Source organism: Oncorhynchus mykiss, chromosome 24 (genome assembly GCF_013265735.2).
Source record: "Oncorhynchus mykiss isolate Arlee chromosome 24, USDA_OmykA_1.1, whole genome shotgun sequence".
In the NCBI taxonomy this organism is placed as follows: Eukaryota; Metazoa; Chordata; class Actinopteri; order Salmoniformes; family Salmonidae; genus Oncorhynchus; species Oncorhynchus mykiss.
Window position 1 is genome coordinate 11,960,970 of NC_048588.1, and position 20,115 is coordinate 11,981,084.

At 43.5% G+C, this 20,115-nt stretch overlaps 1 pseudogene; it reads right to left on the bottom strand.

Annotated features, from left to right (window-relative positions):
- LOC110503324 overlaps positions 1-20,115 on the bottom strand; it is a 40,637-nt pseudogene that overhangs the window by 19,175 nt on the left and 1,347 nt on the right.

The window sequence follows — 20,115 nt, forward strand, 5'->3', positions numbered from 1 at the left end:
AATATAGTCAAAATATTTGACTTGGGTTAAGTTGAGTCGATCGCCATGTGGTAAACTGAGCTTTTTTCCGGTCACAACTTGCAGACTTGTTTACGTGTTGCTGTGCGTTTTGTTGCCAACCTATTTTGCTACCTGACAACTTTACAGTTTTTAGTTTTTAATTACCGTTTATATTTTTGTTTTTTCCCTCAACTTTTTCACTCCGGACGCTTTATCTGGACACGGTTCGTCAGGACCTCCAAAAGCCGAAGCTAAGTAGTAACATTAACATGATGCCTTCTAATTGCAGTCGCTGTTCTCATAATATACAGGAGAACGATCGCCTTACAGCGAGGATAGCTGTGCCACAAGCCCAGCTTCAGACGCAATCGTTAGGCAAGGGTAATTTCAGTGTAGGAAAGGATGAAACAGCGTCTGTGCCACCAGTAAGTACAGATAGTAGTATAAATCCCCTGGCACAGTCCCCGCAGCCGGACAACTTTCTCACGGTTTCTGGAAGGAAATGCTGTAGGAATGCTCAGTGTCGCTCATTCAGCCGACAGAAACTTTCAACCGGTTTTCCCCATTAAGCAGCAAGTCAGAGGCCGAGCCTTCTCTTGTCTCTACTCCTCCCGTTACGGGGTCTGAGACGCCGAAGCTTCCCACCATTAGCTCTGACAAATTGAAAACTCTAGTCATTGGCGACTCCATTACCCGCAGTATTAGACTTAAAACGAATCATCCAGCGATCATACACTTTTTACCAGGGGGCAGGGCAACCGACGTTAAGGCTAATCTGAAGATGGTGCTGGCTAAAGCTAAAACTGGCGAGTGTAGAGAGTATAGAGATATTGTTATCCACGTCAGCACCAACGATGTTAGGATGAAACAGTCAGAGGTCACCAAGCGCAACATAGCTTCTGCGTGTAAATCAGCTAGAAAGATGTGTCGGCATCGAGTAATTGTCTCTGGCCCCCTCCCAGTTAGGGGGAGTGATGAGCTCTACAGCAGAGTCTCACAACTCAATCGCTGGTTGAAAACTGTTTTCTGCCCCTCCCAAAATATAGAATTTGTAGATAATTGGCCCTCTTTCTGGGACTCACCCACAAACAGGACCAAGCCTGACCTGCTGAGGAGTGACGGACTCCATCCTAGCTGGAGGGGTGCTCTCATCTTATCTACCAACATAGACAGGGCTCTAACTCCTCTAGCTCCACAATGAAATAGGGTGCAGGCCAGGCAGGAGGCTGTTAGCCAGCCTGCCAGCATAGTGGAGTCTGCCACTAGCACAGTCAGTGTAGTCAGCTCAGCTATCACCATTGAGACCGTGTCTGTGCCTCGACCTAGGTTGGGCAAAACTAAACATGGCGGTGTTCGCCTTAGCAATCTCACTAGGATAAAGACCACCTCCATTCCTGTCATTATTGAAAGAGATCATGATACCTCACATCTCAAAATAGGGCTACTTAATGTTAGATCCCTTACTTCAAAGGCAATTATAGTCAATGAACTAATCACTGATCATAATCTTGATGTGATTGGCCTGACTGAAACATGGCTTAAGCCTGATGAATTTACTGTGTTAAATGAGGCCTCACCTCCTGGCTACACTAGTGACCATATCCCCCGTGCATCCCGCAGAGGCGGAGGTGTTGCTAACATTTACGATAGCAAATTTCAATTTACAACAAAAAAAAAATGACGTTTTCGTCTTTTGAGCTTCTAGTCTTGAAATCTATGCAGCCTACTCAATCACTTTTTATAGCTACTGTTTACAGGCCTCCTGGGAAATATACAGCGTTCCTCACTGAGTTCCTATCGGACCTTGTAGTCATAGCAGATAATATTCAAATTTTTGGTGATTTTAATATTCACATGGAAAAGTCCACAGACCCACTCCAAAAGGCTTTCGGAACCATCATCGACTCAGTGGGTTTTGTCCAACATGTCTCTGGACCTACTCACTGTCACAGTCATACTCTGGACCTAGTTTTGTCCCATGGAATAAATGTTGTGGATCTTAATGTTTTTCCTCATAATCCTGGACTATCGGACCACCATTTTATTACATTTGCAATTGCAACAAATAAACTGCTCAGACCCCAACCAAGGAAAATCAAAAGTCGTGCTATAAATTCACAGACAACCCAAAGATTCCTTGATGTCCTTCCAGATTCCCTCTGTTTACCCAAGGACGCCAGAGGACAAAAATCAGTTAACCACCTAACTAAGGAACTCAATTTAACCTTGCGCAATACCCTAGATGCAGTTGCCCCCCTAAAAACATTTCTCATAAGAAACTAGCTCCCTGGTTCACAGAAAATACCCGAGCTCTGAAGCAAGCTTCCAGAAAATTGGAACGGAAATGGCGCCACACCAAACTGGAAGTCTTCCGACTAGCTTGGAAAGACAGTACCGTGCAGTACCGAAGAGCCCTTACTGCTGCTCGATCATCGTATTTTTCTAACTTAATTGAGGAAAATAAGAACAATCCGAAATTCCTTTTTGATACTGTCGCAAAGTTAACTAAAAAGCAGCATTCCCCAAGAGAAGATGGCTTTCACTTTAGCAGTGATAAATTCATGAACCTCTTTGAGGAAAAGATCATGATTATTAGAAAGCAAATTACGGACTCCTCTTTAAATCTGCGTATTCTTTCAAAGCTCAGTTGTCCTGAGTCTGCACAACTCTGCCAGGACCTAGGATCAAGAGAGACGCTCAAGTGTTTTAGTACTATATCACTTGACACAATGATGAAAATAATCATGGCCTCTAAACCTTCAAGCTGCATACTGGACCCTATTCCAACTAAACTACTGAAAGAGCTGCTTCCTGTGCTTGGCCCTCCTATGTTGAACATAATAAGCGGCTCTCTATCCACCGGATGTGTACCAAACTCACTAAAAGTGGCAGTAATAAAGCCTCTCTTGAAAAAGCCAAACCTTGACCCAGAAATTATAAAAAACTATCGGCCTATATCGAATCTTCCATTCCTCTCAAATTTTTTAGAAAAGGCTGTTGCGCAGCAACTCACTGCCTTCCTGAAGACAAACAATGTATATGAAATGCTTCAGTCTGGTTTTCATAGCACTGAGACTGCACTTGTGAAGGTGGTAAATTACCTTTTAATGGCATCAGACCGAGGCTCTGCATCTGTCCTCGTGCTCCTAGACCTTAGTGCTGCTTTTGATACCATCGATCACCACATTCTTTTGGAGAGATTGGAAACCCAAATTGGTCTACACGGACAAGTTCTGGCCTGGTTTAGATCTTATCTGTCGGAAAGATATCAGTTTGTCTCTGTGAATGGTTTGTCCTCTGACAAATCAACTGTAAATTTCGGTGTTCCTCAAGGTTCCGTTTTAGGACCACTATTGTTTTCACTATATATTTTACCTCTTGGGGATGTCATTCGAAAACATAATGTCACTGCTATGCGGATGACACACAGCTGTACATTTCAATGAAACATGGTGAAGCCCCAAAATTGCCCTCGCTAGAAGCATGTGTTTCAGATATAAGGAAGTGGATGGCTGCAAACTTTCTACTTTTAAACTCGGACAAAACAGAGATGCTTGTTCTAGATCCCAAGAAACAAAGAGATCTTCTGTTAAATCTGACAATTAATCTTAATGGTTGTACAGTCGTCTCAAATAAAACTGTGAAGGACCTCGGCGTTACTCTGGACCCTGATCTCTCTTTTGAAGAACATATCAAGACCATTTCAAGGACCGCTTTTTTCCATCTACGTAACATTGCAAAAATCAGAAACTTTCTGTCCAAAAATGATGCAGAAAAATTAATCCATGCTTTTGTCACTTCTAGGTTAGACTACTGCAATGCTCTACTTTCCGGCTACCCGGATAAAGCACTAAATAAACTTCAGTTAGTGCTAAATACGGCTGCTAGAATCCTGACTAGAACCAAAAAAATGGATCATATTACTCCAGTGCTAGCCTCCCTACACTGTCTTCCTGTCAAAGCAAGGGCTGATGTCAAGGTTTTACTGCTAACCTACAAAGCATTACATGGGCTTGCTCCTACCTATCTCTCTGATTTGGTCCTGCCGTACATACCTACACGTACGTTACGGTCACAAGACGCAGGCCTCCTAACTGTCCCTAGAATTTCTAAGCAAACAGCTGGAGGCAGGGCTTTCTCCTATACAGCTCAATTTTTATGGAACGGTCTGCCTACCCATGTCAGAGTCTCAACCTTTAAGTCCTTACTGAAGACTCATCTCTTCAGTGGGTCATATGATTGAGTGTAGTCTGGCCCAGGAGTGGGAAGGTGAACGGAAAGGCTCTGGAGCAACGAACCGCCCTTGCTGTCTCTGCCTGGCCGGTTCCCCTCTTTCCACTGGGATTCTCTGCCTCTAACCCTATTACAGGGGCTGAGTCACTGGCTTACTGGGGCTCTCATACCGTCCCTGGAGGGGGTGCGTCACCTGAGTGGGTTGATTCACTGATGTGGTCATCCTGTCTGGGTTGGCGCCCCCCCCCCCCCCCCCCTCGGGTTGTGCCGTGGCGGAGATCTTTGTGGGCTATACTCAGCCTTGTCTCAGGATGGTAAGTTGGTGGTTGAAGATGGTGGTGTGGGGGCTGTGCTTTGGCAAAGTGGGTGGGGTTATATCCTTCCTGTTTGGCCCTGTCCGGGGGTGTCCTCGGATGGGGCCACAGTGTCTCCTGACCCCTCCTGTCTCAGCCTCCAGTATTTATGCTGCAGTAGTTTATGTGTCGGGGGGCTAGGGTCAGTTTGTTATATCTGGAGTACTTCTCCTGTCCTATTCGGTGTCCTGTGTGAATTTAAGTGTGCTCTCTCTAATTCTCTCTTTCTCTCTCTCGGAGGACCTGAGCCCTAGGACCATGCCTCAGGACTACCTGACATGATGACTCCTTGCTGTCCCCAGTCCACCTGGCCGTGCTGCTGCTCCAGTTTCAACTGTTCTGCCTTATTATTATTCGACCATGCTGGTCATTTATGAACATTTGAACATCTTGGCCATGTTCTGTTATAATCTCCACCAGGCACAGCCAGAAGAGGACTGGCCACCCCACATAGCCTGGTTCCTCTCTAGGTTTCTTCCTAGGTTTTGGCCTTTCTAGGGAGTTTTTCCTAGCCACCGTGCTTCCACACCTGCATTGCTTGCTGTTTGGGGTTTTAGGCTGGGTTTCTGTACAGCACTTTGAGATATCAACTGATGTACGAAGGGCTTTATAAATACATTTGATTTGTTGTGATTCCTAGGCATAATGCAAGGCAATATAGGTTTACAGGTTTATTTCCATGCAATATTTCAAGAGGGAAATGTCTTATCTTACCGTTGTCACTGTTGACTGTATTTCAGGGTTGTCTTCGATGTTCATGTGGTTCTTGCTTCAGCAATGGCAATATAAGAGCACAGAAATCTGAGAATCACTGTTGTAGGCTGGGCAGGGCACAAATTAAGAGAGCAGGAGGAAAAATAAGAGGAGTTGGGAGGGGGGGGGGGGGGGGGGGGGGGGTTTAAAGAGCTACTGTCCAATCAAGTGGGCTTGAGTTGCATCTTCTCTGAGCAAAAAAACAGGATGTATTGTATTGACATCTAAAGTGGAGTGTGATTGAATACTCTTTCTTGATATCAGCTCAGCAGGTACACTTGTTAACCCATAACAAGGACGTTTGTAATTTCCCCATTGTTAGGTCATGAAGAGTCTTGCTGCTCTTCAAAAGTACTGTTTTTCACAGCGTACTCATATGTCCATAATTCTCAGTATAAGTTTTGAAATGTTTTGTGAGCTGTGTTATCAACAACAGGGCTCTATAATATCTGTTTTGTGGGTGTATATGTTTGTGTTCTCGATTGTTCTGTTACTCTTTCTCTAAATGGATTTGTGTTTTCGACTACATCTTTCCATGCTGCCTTGTCCACACCATTAGCTCAATAAATTATTAGGAGAAATTCATAATGGAGATTATAGCCAGGACTCATTATGGGTTTGATCAGTACAGGACACATCCCCTTGTTGATGGAATTTAGAGTGAGTGGATTTCCTGGATCCCATTCCCTGATGAGAAATAAAAGAGAACTACAGGGGTCCATGATGATAACAGATGGAGGAAGAAAAAAGATGAGAACTACAGGGGGTCCATGATGATAACAGATGGAGGAAGAAAAAAGATGAGAACCTGCAAAATTGAGAAAGAGCATTGGTCCACACACCTTTGTATATTTGGCAACACCGATTAACAGCACATTATATTTGTTAAGATTCAGAGCTGCAATAATTTGTTTCAGAAGGGATAGTTTTTTTGCCCTTTGATGTGGTCTAGCTCAGTGGTTCTCAACCTCTTGTTTACTGTACCCCCAATCACATATTGCACTGCCCACGAGTCTTTCCAAGTACCCCCTGTGGATAGGCCAGGTACCCCCATGGGCACTAGTACCCCAGGATGAGACCCACTGTCTTACATAATGCCTTTCACTATTCACCTTGTCTCCTGAGCCTGCACTCTTTTGGACAGGAATTCCAGGTGAAGCTGGTTAAGAGAATGCCAAGTGTGTGCAAAACTGTCAAGGCAAAGGGTGGCTACTTTGAAGAATCTAAAATATATTTTGTTAAACACATTTTTGGTTGCTACATGTTTTCATGTGCTATTTCGTAGTTTTGATGTCTTCACTCATTGCTTGCCATAGTGTGACAAAACTTTAATTCCAATTACATATTTTACTTTAGAGTTTAAATTATGTCTCAGGGGTTGCAGGTGTGACCTCTGTGAATGTAATTATTTTTATAACTGCAGAGGGGTAAATACAATGATAGATGGATACATGTAAGGAATGAATGCTTTAACAAACTGACCAGCATTTAGGTAAAAGGAATATTGACTCAGTTAAATAAAATAATTTATAGTACATGTATAGTATATGGGTCAGCTATAAACGATGACCAACGATTCTAGATTTAAAATAGGACAGTTTGTTAGATAGGACAGCAGTTTGTTAGACGTCGTAGAGCTTGACCACCGCTGGCTTTAGATTTTGTACTTGGAGCTCCTGTATGATGTCCAGGGTGTGGTTGAAAAGTAGGAATAGGGATTGGCCACAATTATTTAAACGCTCTATGCAGAGGTGTAATTTCAGTTTTGCTGACTGAAGGACATTCTACACAAATAATTTCAGAGTAGAGATACAGTGGGGCAAAAAAGTATTTAGTCAGCCAAGTTCTCCCACTTAAAAAGATGAGAGAGGCCTGTAATTTTCATCATAGGTACACTTCAACTATGACAGACAAAATTAGAAGAAAAAAAATCCGGAAATCACATTGTAGGATTTTTAATGAATTTATTTGCAAATTATGGTGGAAAATAAGTATTTGGTCAATAACAAAAGTTTATCTCAATACTTTGTTATATACCCTTTGTTGGCAATGACAGAGGTCAAACGTTTTCTGTAAGTCTTCACAAGGTTTTCACACACTGTTGCTGGTTTTTGGCCCATTCATCCATTCAGATCTCTTCTAGAGCAGTGATGTTTTGGGGCTGTTGCTGGGCAACACAGACGTTCAACTCCCTCCAAAGATTGTCTATGGGATTGAGATCTGGAGACTGGCTAAGACACTCCAGGACCTTGAAATGCTTCTTACGAAGCCACTCCTTCGTTGCCCGGGCGGTGTGTTTGGGATCATTGTCATGCTGAAAGACCCAGCCACGTTTCATCTTCAATGCCTTTGCTGATGGAAGGAGGTTTTCACTCTAAATCTCACGATACATGGCCCCATTCATTCTTTCCTTTACACGGATCAGTCGTCCTGGTCCCTTTGCAGAAAAACAGCCCCAAAGCATGATGTTTCCACCCCCATGCTTCACAGTAGGTATGGTGTTCTTTGGATGCAACTCAGCATTCTTTGTCCTCCAAACACAACGAGTTGAGTTTTTCCCCAAAAGTTATATTTTGGTTTCATCTGACCATATGACATTCTCCCATTCTCCCAATCTGGATCATCCAAATGCTCTCTAGCAAACTTCAGACGGGCCTGGACATGTACTGGCTTAAGCAGGGGGACACGTCTGGCACTGCAGGATTTGAGTCCCTGGCGGCGTAGTGTGTTACTGATGGTAGGCTTTGTTACTTGATTGATTTCTTCAAACCAAGCTGCTTACCTATTGCAGATTCAGTCTTCCCAGCCTGGTGCAGGTCTACAATTTTGTTTCTGGTGTCCTTTGACAGCTCTTTGGTCTTGGCCATAGTGGAGTTTGGAGTGTGACTGTTTCAGGTTGTGGACAGGTGTCTTTTGTACTGATAACAAGTTCAAACAGGTGCCATTAATACAGGTAATGAGTGGAGGACAGAGGAGCCTCTTAGAGAAGAAGTTACAGGTCTGTGAGAGCCAGAAATCTTGCTTGTTTGTAGGTGACCAAATTCTTATTTTCCACCATAATTTGCAAATAAATTCATTAAAAATCCTACAAGGTGATTTTCTTTTCTCATTTTGTCTGTCATGGTTGAAGTGTACCTATGATGAAAATTACAGGCCTCTCTCATCTTTTTAAGTGGGAGAACTTGCACAATTGGTGGCTGACTAAATACTTTTTTGCCCCACAGTATGTCATGACAAGTACATCAAAATATACAGTACCAGTCAAAAGTTTGGACAAACCTACTCATTCAAGAGTTATGCTTTATTTTGTAGAATAATAGTGAAGACATCAAAACTACGAAATAGCACATGAAAACATGTAGCAGCCAAAAATGTGTTTAACAAAATATATTATAGATTCTTCAAAGTAGCCACCCTTTGCCTTGACAGTTTTGCACACACTTGGCATTCTCTTAACCAGCTTCACCTGGAATTCCTGTCCAAAAGTCTTGAAGGAGGTCCCACATATGCTGAGCACTTGTTGGTTGTTTTTCCTTCACTCTACGGTCCAACTCATCCCAAACCATCTCAATTGGGTTGAGGTCGGGTGTTTGTGGATGCCAGGTCATCTGATACAGCACTCCATCACTCTCCTTTTTGGTCAAATAGCCCTTACACAGCCTGGAGGTGTGTTGGATCATTGTCCTGTTGAAAAACAAATGAAAGTCCCAATAGGTGCAAACCCGATGGGATGCCGTATCGCTGCATAATGCTGTGGTAGCCATGCTAGTTAAGTGTGCCTTGAATTCTAAATAAATCAGACAGTGTCACAAGCAAAGTACCCCCTTACCATCACACCTCCTCCTCCATGCTTCACAGTGGGAACCACACATGCAGAGATCATCCATTCACCTACTCTGCGTCTCACAAAGACATGGCGGTTGGAACCAAAAATCTCAAATTTGGACTCATCAGCCCAAAGGACAGATTTCCACCGGTCTAATGTCCATTGCTGGTGTTTCTGGGCCCAAGCAAGTCTCTTCTTAGTGGTGTCCTTTACTAGTGGTTTCTTTGCAGCAATTCAACCATGAAGGACTGATTCACAGTCTCCTCTGAACTGTCATCAAGGCAAAGGGTGGCTACATTGAAGAATCTCAAATTTGTTTAGCACTTTTTTGGTTACCACATTATTCCATATGTGTTATTTCATAGTTTTGATGTCTTCACTATTATTCTACAATGTAGAAAATGTAAAAATAAAGAAAATCCCTGGAATGAGTAGGTGTGTCCAAACCTTTGACTGGTACTGTATATATTATTTCAAATTAATTCCATTGCGAGTACTATGTACACTGTTTCAAACTGACAGGTGGTTTTGGTCTCACCCCTGTCAAGTACGTTAAAACATGGTCATCTTTAGTATCAACACGATCCAATAACTCCTCAGCTTTGAAGACAAGCCGTTCACTGATTATTCATATTGCATGGACAAAAACGTTCAGTTTCAGAAAGGTTCACAGATGAAAGAGGCAAGAGCTACATGGAAAAGGTCACAGGTAACACCATAAACATATGTTATCAAAATAAAACTCACACTCCCCAAAGTCTCTGTGTCTGCAAACCCAGACAGCATTTTCAAATCCACTATAATCATATTGGTGGTCAGCTCCTTTCCATGATATCTGTGAAAGAAAAGAGGCCCCTGACATCAAGGTTAGATTTTGACAAGTGCTTGTAATAATCAAATGAATGGATACTTTGATAATTTTCGCCATAAAAAGACCAGATCTGTTTTATTACTGTTACTGATCCAAGCCTAGCTACAAATTAGAAGTGAAATAATCTACATAGGCATAATGAAGCCAAGTGATTTGGGTCAAGTCCATTCTGTTAGACATGTTCCATAATAACACTTTGTAGTGTCATAAATAAACGTATTGAAAGAATGCTTCTGTAAATGTGTCATTCATTCTTACTGAGACTCGAGGTTCAGCGTTACTCTGGGTCTCAAAGAGTTGCTGTTGCAGTCCACCTCTGTCTTCACCTGGATGCTGAGCGTTGTGCTGTCAGCAGGAGTAGGGATGTTGTAGTGGAGCGCCATCTGGGAAAGAGGGAAGAAGTAGTCAGGGGAACAAGGTTGCCTAAAAATAACAATTTTATAAGATAGAAAAACAATAACAATTTCATAAACTAGAAATCAAGCCAGAAAAGATCTTTATGTTTGAAATTCACAGTAATATATACACAACTGGATTGGGAGGAGAGATGTGTTTTCACTGACGTGCACTGAGGCACAAGCACTGCCCTTCACTTCCATTCTGTGTCCTGCAGCGCCCTTTCTTGGTAAAGAGGCTTGTTGTTTTGGTTCACATTAAAGAGGTGCTGTCCCCCATTGGGAGACTGTACTGTCACTGTGCTGGTGCCCTCTCTACTGAACACCCTGGTGGAGTAGAGAGCCAGGGCCTGGAGGGCTATACTCCAACAGATCACAGGTAAATCAGTTCAAAATTAAAGAAAATACCCCATTTACAGAAAGGGTAGATGTTTACATTGATCAGTTACTAGAGTGACTAGCCCAGGTCAGTGGCAATGACAGAGGGGAGGCACTGAGGGAAGCCAGCAGAACGTAGGAGCTGATCTCCACTGCCAGGGAGGCTGAGGTCTCTGAGGAGGTCTGAGTCCAGTGCAGGAGACCCCCTGAGGGACAAGGAGCACACACAAAGACAGAAATCGGAACCATGGACAGCCACATCATATTTACCTTAATATTTACCTTACGTTGATTGGACTAAATCGCTTTTTGGTTTATTTGATTGGTAATTGTATGAGACTAAGCAGAGGTGATTTGACGATGTTGAAGTGGTGCTGGAATAGTGGAGGCAGCTCCTGTTTTCTTTGTGACTTGCTGTAACTCTGATTCTAAATCAATAGTTGTTTAGTAGTCCGAAAATGTCAGAAACATTAAGTTGCTTGATCATTCAACTGTTTGTTACATGCAATATGCTTTGTGGACTTCACTGGACAGAGGTTGCTCTCCAGTTTTGTGATCAAACGAAGGCGTGGTTGAATTGATTTCTTATTGTCTCGGCCTATCACAGTGTCAAGGCAATTGAACTAACTGCTTATAGAGCTAACAACGCAATTATCACAACATATAAAAGTGGAGTCTTTCTCCTTCAGGAAACCTACGGGAGAAATACAACACTACCCCCTGTAGTGCCTTGTGGTCAGAGGCCGAGCAGTTGCCATACCAGGCAGTGATTCAACCATGCTCTCGATGGTGCAGCTGAAGAACCTTTTGAGGATCTGAGGACCCATGTCAAATATTTTCAGTCTCCTGAGGGGGAATAGGTTTTGTCGTGCCCTCTTCATGACTGTCTTGGTGTTCTTGGATCATGTTAGTTTGTTGGTGGTGTGGACACCAAGGAACCTGAAGCTCTCAACCTGCTCCACTGCAGCCCCGTCGATGAGAATGGGGGCGTGCTTGGTCCTCTTTTTCCTGTAGTCCACAATCATCTCCTTTGTCGTGATCACGTTGAGGGAAAGGTTGTTGTCCTGGCACCACACGGCCAGATCTCTGACCTCCTCCCTATAGGCTGTCTCGTCGTTGATCAGGCCTACATCTGTTAAGTTGTCTGTAAATGTAAAGATGGTGTTGGAGTCGTGCCTGGCCATGCAGTCGCGGGTGAACAGGGAGTACAGTAGGGGACTGAGCACGCACCCCTGGGGAGCTCCAGTGTTGAGGATCAGCATGGCAGATGTGTTGCTACCTACCCTCACCAGCTGGGGGCGGCCCGTCAGGAAGTCCAGGATCCTGTTGCAGAGGGAGGTGTTTAGTCCCAGGATCCTTAGATTAGTGATGAGCTTTGAGGGTATTATGGTGTTGAACGCTGAGCTGTAGTCAATGAATAGCATTCTCATATAAGTGTTCCTTTTGTCCAGGTGGGAAAGGGCAGTGTGGAGTGCAATGAGATTGCATCATCTGTGGATCTGTTTGGGCGGAATGCAAATTGGAGTGGGTCTATGGTTTCTGGGATAATGGTGTTGATGTGAGCCATTACCAGCCTTTCAAAGCACTTCATGGCTACGGACGTGAGTGCTACGGGTCTGTAGTCATTTAGGCAGGTTGCCTATGTGTTCTTGGGCACAGGGACTATGGTGGTCTGCTTGAAACATGTTAGTTTTACAGACTCAATCAGGGACATGTTGAAAATGTCAGTGAAGACGCCTGCCAGTCAGCACATGCCCGGAACACACATCCTGGTAATCTGTCTGGCCCCACAGCCTTGTGTATGTTGACCTGTTTAAAGGTCTTACTCACATCGGCTACAGAGAGCGTGATCACACAGTCGTCCAGAACAGCTGATGCTCTCATGCATGCCTCAGTGTTGCTTGCCTCGAAGCAGGCATAGAAGTGATTTAGCTGTCCTGGTAGGGTCGTGTCACTGGGCAGCTCATGGCTGTGCTTCCATTTATAGTCTGTAATAGTTTGCAAGCCCTGCCACATAAGACGAGCGTCGGAGCTGGTGTAGTATGATTCAATCTTAGCCAAGTATTGACGCTTTGCCTGTTTGATGGTTTGTCGCAGGGCATAACAGGATTTCTTGTGGGCATCCAGGTTAGAGTCCCATACCTTGAAAGCGGCAGCTCTACCCTTTAGCTCAGTGTGAACGTTGCCTGTAATCCATGGCTTCTGGTCGGGGTATGCACTTACAGTCACTGTGGGGACAATGTCCTCGATGCACTTATTGATAAAGCCAGTGACTGATGTGGTGTACTCCTCAATGCCATCGGAATAATCCCGGAACATGTTCCAGTCTGTGAAAACAAAACAGTCCTGTAGTTTAGCATCTGCTTCATCTGACCACTTTTTTATTGACCGAGTCACTGGTACTTCCTGCTTTAAGTTTTGCTTGTAAGCAGGAATCAGGAGGATATATTTGTGGTCGGATTTACCAAATGGAGGGCGAGGGAGAGCTTTGTACGTGTCTCTGTGTGTGGAGTACAGGTGATCTAGAATTGTTTTCCCTCTGGTTGCACATTTAACATGTTGATAGAAATTTGGTAGAACTGATTTAAGTTACCCTGCATTAAAGTCTCCGGCTACTAGGAGCGCCTCCTCTGGGTGAGTAGTTTCCTGTTTGCTTATTTCCTTATACAGCTGGCTGAGTGCGGTCTTAGTGCCAGCATCTGTCTGTGGTGGTAAATAAACAGCCACGAAAAGTGTAGCTGAAAACTCTCTAGGCAGGTAGTGTGGCCTGCAATTTATCACAATATACTCTACTTCAGGCAAGCAAAATCTAGAGATTCCTTAGATTTCGTGCACCAGCTGTTTACAAATATGCACAAACCGCCACCCCTCCCATCTTACGGAGTGTGCTGTTCTATCTTGCCGGTGCAGCGTATATCCCGCTACTTGAATATCCATGTCGTCATTCAGCCACGATTCCGTGAAACATAGGATATTACAGTTTTTGATGTCCCGTTGGTAGGACATTCGTGATCGTACCTCGTCTAATTTATTGTCTAATGATTGCACGTTGGCGAGTAATATTGACGGTAACGGCAGCTTTCCCACTCGCCTCCTGCGGGTCCGGGCGAGGCATCCCGCTCTGTGTCCTCTATACCTGCGTCTCCTCCTCTGGCAAATAACGGGGATGTTGGCCATGTCAGATGTTTGGAGAATGTCCTGTGCTTCCTGCTTGTTGAAGAAAAAAATCTTTGTCTAATCCGAGGTGAGTGATCGCTGTCCTGATATCCAGAAGCTCTTTTTTTGCCGTAAGATACGGTTGCAGGCTAGGAAACCTACGGGAGAAATACAACAAGAGCAAATATTCCATAACCTGTAGGTCGGTAGGACTGGGGTCTGAACAGATAGGTTATAGAGAAGAGCAGAAGCTCTGAACTATAACCTGTAGGGAACTGTAACGACGTTCGTCTGTAGAAGGAGAAGCGGACCAAAAAGCAGCGTGGTGGTTACTCATGTTCTTTAATGGAAAATGAACGATACATGAAATAACTTAAATCTACAAAACAACAAACGGAACGTGAAAAACCTATACAGCCTATCCTGTGACAACAAACACAGTGACAGGAACAATCACCCACAAACACACAGTGAAACCCAGGCTACCTAAGTATGATTCTCAATCAGAGACAACTAATGACACCTGCCTCTGATTGAGAACCATACTAGGCCGAAAACATAGAAAAGCCCCAAAACATAGAAAAACAAACAGACTGCCCACCCAACTCACGCCCTGACCATACTAAATAAATACAAAACAACGGAAAATCAAGGTCAGAACGTGACAGGAACACAATATATGGTAGGTTTCTCACTTAAGGGTGGTACAAATGTGATATGGGGGAGGGGAATGAGCAGGGTAAATGCTAATTAAATTCTGTGGTATAAAAACTGTTGTGTTTTTGTGGACATTACTGTAGTATTTATTACATAATACATTTACTACATATAATACTACCCTATTCTACATTAGGACTACGTGCTCAATGAACGAGCGGTAGGGAATTGGTTGGTTCTCCCAGGCTTCTTTTGCTAAATCCAAAATGCCTCTGCATACAACAACTCGAAGGGGGAGAACCTGGTAGAGGCTTGAGGAACTTGGCGCAGGGCAAACATAAGGTGGGGCAACAGCATGTCCCAAATTTTCCGTCCTTATCCACAACACATCTTAACATGCTCAAGATGGTTTTATTCAGCCTCTCGCACAGTCCGTCTGTCTGGGGGTGATAAACACTCGTTCTAATCTGCTATACACTGTATAGCTTACATACAGTTGAAGTCAGAAGTTTACATACACTTAGGTTGGAGTCATTAAAACTCGTTTTTCAACCACTCCACAAATTTCTTGTCAACAAACTATAGTTTTGGCAAGTTGGTTAGGACATCTACTTCGTGCATGACATAAGTAATTTTTCCAACAAATGTTTACAGACAGATTATTTCACTTCTAATTCACTGTATCACAATTCCAGTGGGTCAGAAGTCTACATACACTAAGTTGACTGTGCCTTTAAACAGCTTGGAAAATTCCAGAAAAGGATGTCATGGCTTTAGAAGCTTCAGATAGGCTAATTGATAACATTTGAGTCAATTGGAGGTGTACCTGTGGATGTATTTCAAGGCCTACCTTCAAACTCAGTGTCTCTTTTGCTTGACATCATGGGGAAATAAAAATAAATCAGCCAAGACCCCCGAAAACAGATTGTAGACCTCCACAAGTCTGGTTCATCCTTGGGAGCAATTTCCAAACGCCTGAAGGTACCACGGTCATCTGTACAAACAATAGTATGCAAGTATAAACACCATGGGACAGCGCAGCCGTCATACTGCTCAGGAAGGAGACTCGTTCTGTCTCCTAGAGATGAACGTACTTTGGTGCGAAAAGTGCCAATCTATCCCAGAACAACAGCAAAGGACCTTGTGAAAATGCTGGAGGAAACGGGTACAAAAGTATCTATATCCACTATCTATATCCACTATTGGTATATCGACATAACCTGAAAGGCCACTTAGCAAGGAAGAAGCCACTGGTCCAAAACAGCCATAATAAAGCCAGACTAAGGTTTGCAACTGCACATGGGGACAAAGATTGTACTTTTTGGAGAAATGTACTCTGGTCTGAATAAACAAAAATATAACTGTTTGGCCATAATGACCATCGTTATGTTTGGAGGAAAAAGGGGGAGGCTTGCAAGCCGAAGAACACCATCCCAACCGTGAAGCACAGGCGTGGCAGCATCATGTTATGGGGGTGCTTTGCTGCAGGACGGACTGGTGCACTTCACAAAATAGATGGCAACATGAGGAAGGACAATTATGTGGACATATTGAAGCAACACCTCTAAAGCTTGGTCGCAAATGGGTCTTCCAAATGGACAATGACCCCAAGCATCCTTCGAAAGTTGTGGCAAAATGGCTTAAGGACAACAAAGTCAAGGTATTGGAGTTGCTATCACAAAGCCCTGACCTCAATCCTATAGAAAATGTGTGGGCAGAACTGAAAAAGCATGTGTGAGCAAGGAGGCCAAAAATGTGATGAAATAAATAAAAGCTGAAATAAATTATTCTCTCTACCATTATTCTGACATTTCACATTCTTAAAATAAAGTGGTGAACCTAACTGACCTAAGACAGGGAATTTTTACTTGGAATAAATGTCAGGAATTGTGAGAAACTGAGTTTAAATGTATTTGGCTCAGTGTATATAAACTTCCGACTTCAACTGTAGGTCTTTCATGAGCCGGGACATGAAGGGAGTGCCTTGGTCTGTTAAAATAGTTGAGGGTAATCCTACTCGCAAAAACATAACCAGCTCCTTGGCTATGCCTTTTGTCGCCATGGTGCGTAATGGAATAGCCTCGGGATATTTGGTCGCGTAGTCCACTACTACGAGGATGTATTGTGTCCTCTGGCTGACCGTGGCAGTGGCCCCACTAGGTCCATGGCAATAGTTTTGAATGGGGTTTCTATAATGGGAAGAGATACCAGGGGATTGCGAAAATGGGCCCTGGGGGCCGTAAATTGACACCTGTCGCATGACCTGCAATATTTGGCTAAGTCTCTGGTCACCCCCGGCCAGTAGAACAGGGCGAGTACCCGCTCAGCCGTTTTCTCCCATCCTAAATGTCCCCCAAGACATGGGAGAGGGCCAAGTGCAGCACAGTGTCTTGATATGACCTCCGTACTACCAATAGTTCAAACTCCCCCTCCCTTCTCCTACATACCCAATATAATAGGCCGTTATGTATGGCAAAATATGGGAAATGTAACTCACCCTCATCCTGTAGCCTCTTCCCATCAATAGCTGCCACTTTGTCCACAAGCCTTTGCACCTCCGGATCTCGCTGTTGGGCCGTGCCAAACTGACTCATAAGGTCTTCGGTAAGGGAAACTGTCGGACAGGGTGGGGGTCGTTGGTCTCCATGCCAAACCCCGGTCAGGACTCCTCTGGTGTGGACTCTGGGAAGATCTGTCAAAGCAGTTCTCTTTCCTCCTATCCTCGTCTGCCTGGCTGGATCCCTCTTACCCTTGGCTCTCGATTCCATGGCATGTCTCATCACTGAACGTCTCTTCGAAGACCCGCCGCAGCAATCATGTGGACTCCTCATCCTGCTTCCTGTTCCCTTAGTAGACCGTCTAGTCGCCCCATGTGGTTTACTTTTTCCCCCCGGAGTTTATGGCGGGAAACCAGGTTATGTGCCAGGCCCATGCGGTGCTGTGAGCTCTTCTTCTCTTGTCGGCCCCTCTCATGCTTCTCCGTATTGGTCCACAACCCATGGAAGAGTGGGCAGTCATGACCAAGGAGGATGGGAACTGACAAGTTCGGTGACGTTTTCCATGGGTGTGGTCTTCTTTACTCGAAAGCTGCAGAATGATTCCACTGGATTAAGTACTGACCCACTGTCCAATCCTGTTCTGATGAACATTCTGTTTATTCATAGAACAAGAGACACATTGAGCAGGGCACAACCTTGTGGACTGTTCAGATACAAACATGTTATGTAGGCCAAACATGCCTGTCTCACATGTAGAATAAGGAGTCACGTCAGTTCAATTCATGACAATTCTATCTGCAATGTTCTACTGAAGGTGGCCCAGATGTGAAGGTGGCCCAGATGTGTTCACATAAAGCTGATATGGAGGCTTCTGGTAACTGCCATGTGGAAATGAATGATGACCTACCTAGCTGGTGGAGTCATCGTCTTATCGTGTTGTATTATTTAGTGACAATCATCATAAATTGACAGACTAATAAGGGTCTTACCTCAAGTTACACTATGTTGTACTGTGAAAATCAAGACAAAAGATTGGCTAATGTTTAATGAATAACTCTCATATTCCCAAAAATCAACAGAAAGGGATTGGGGGACACCTAGTCAGTTGTACAACTGAATGCCTTCAACTGAAATGTGTATTCCGCATTTAGCAAATGTATACAACTATATGAACTAGGCAGGTGATTGTCTTTGTCTCTTCAACATCACAAGTAGCACTGGGACTTTAATGTCAATTCAGTAGATTAACTCAATCTCAGGAAAAACATTATCATACATTCCAATCTGACCTGTATGAATGGAAAACCCCATGTCCTGTGGTAAATGTTTGAGGACCTTCAAATCAGCCCATACATGTTTACTTACCTCTGCAAACATGCACAGTTTGTTTGCATTGAGTGCTATGCCTCAACTGTTTGTGTAGCCTTATCAAACAGATAACATGAGCTAAAGTTTTGTCCAATATTGTTCAAAACATTTCCCATTCCCAAAGCCTTATTGTTCATGAAAAAATATAAATATTTACACTATCAATATCCAATGATAATGTCCAGGAGAGGAACAGCTTGTAACATGGGGTATGTTGGTACAAACTCCAGGGTACATAATCTGAGTGAACCTGCAGTGAATCTTTTTGTCATCTGGACCTTTACTGTCCTGTTTCAAATGTCTTTTAGGAGCAACATGTGATGACAGAGCAAACCAGTCCAGCAGACTGTGTACTGGCTCTGTGTAAAATTACCTGTTTCTCCTGGGTTGTAGATTGGTTTATCCGTTTGGATGAATGTCATCGGACTGTAGGGTTTGATCATGACCTTTCTCTCCTCTGTCGATAGAAACGTTTCACCTCGAATCTCCACCTTAAAGTTTTGCACTTGGTCACTCTCCACCTGAGGGGCCTGTCAGTGAGACAATGAACCAATGACATATGATCCAGTGTGGCTTAGTTGGTAAGAACGTGCTGCAACAATGTCAAGGTTGTGAAGATTCAATCACTTCTCCTTTCATCAGTGTGTTTTAAAAATGCTTTTTCTTCAGTAGTTAATGTCATCTTTTTTATGTCAAATTTCAGCTTGAATCCCAGAAAAGTTTTGGTAGGCCACCACATTGATATTTCCCATCAAATAAGATAGCATTGCACTAAAATGAAGATATTCATCACAAAGCTAAGAAGTACTGTATACTCTTATTGGAATGGTTCTGGATGTCGACCAGTGCTGGCTGACCTGAAACTGGAAGCAGCGGTGAAACTCTTGGTCAGAACTCTCTTGGAGAAGAATTTTGCTCTGCTCATCAACAATCAGAGATATGGTCATGGCCAGGGTCTCGTTGGGCTGCAGAAGACTGGCACAAAGCTTGGCCTCTGAGCCTGCCTGGATCACTGCAAGAATGGCTACCATGTAAACACTACAGAGACCATACACACAAAGGAAAATCTGTACAAAATGATAGGGCACCTCTAAACAAGAAACTACAGATGTAATGTAGGATCTTAATTTGACCAGTATTGTCAAGAAAAATTATCCTGTAGCAACAGGATTTGACCGTTTAGTCCATAATGTTGCTTGATCTGTGGTTCCGTTACGAAAAAAAACCATGAAATTCACGTGATCACATCAATGAGAATACTTTACTTTAAAATGCATAATTTACATTAATTCAATTTAAACAGTCATGGTCCAAGTTTTTTGCAGTCCCAGGTTTGTTCCAGGGACGTTCCCAAGAATGTTTTTAGGACGTTCTTAGAACGTTTTGTCATGGTCCTCTTGATGTTTTTGTCTAGTTCAAATCAAATCAAATGCTATTAGTCACATGCGCCAAATACAACCTTACACCTTACCTTACAGTGAAATGCTTACTTACGAGCCCCTAACCAACAATGCAGTTTAAAAAAATACAGATAAGAATAAGAGCTAAAAGTAACAAGTAATTAAAGAGCAGCAGTGAAATAACAATAGCGAGACTATGTACAGGGGGGTACCGTTATAGAGTCAAT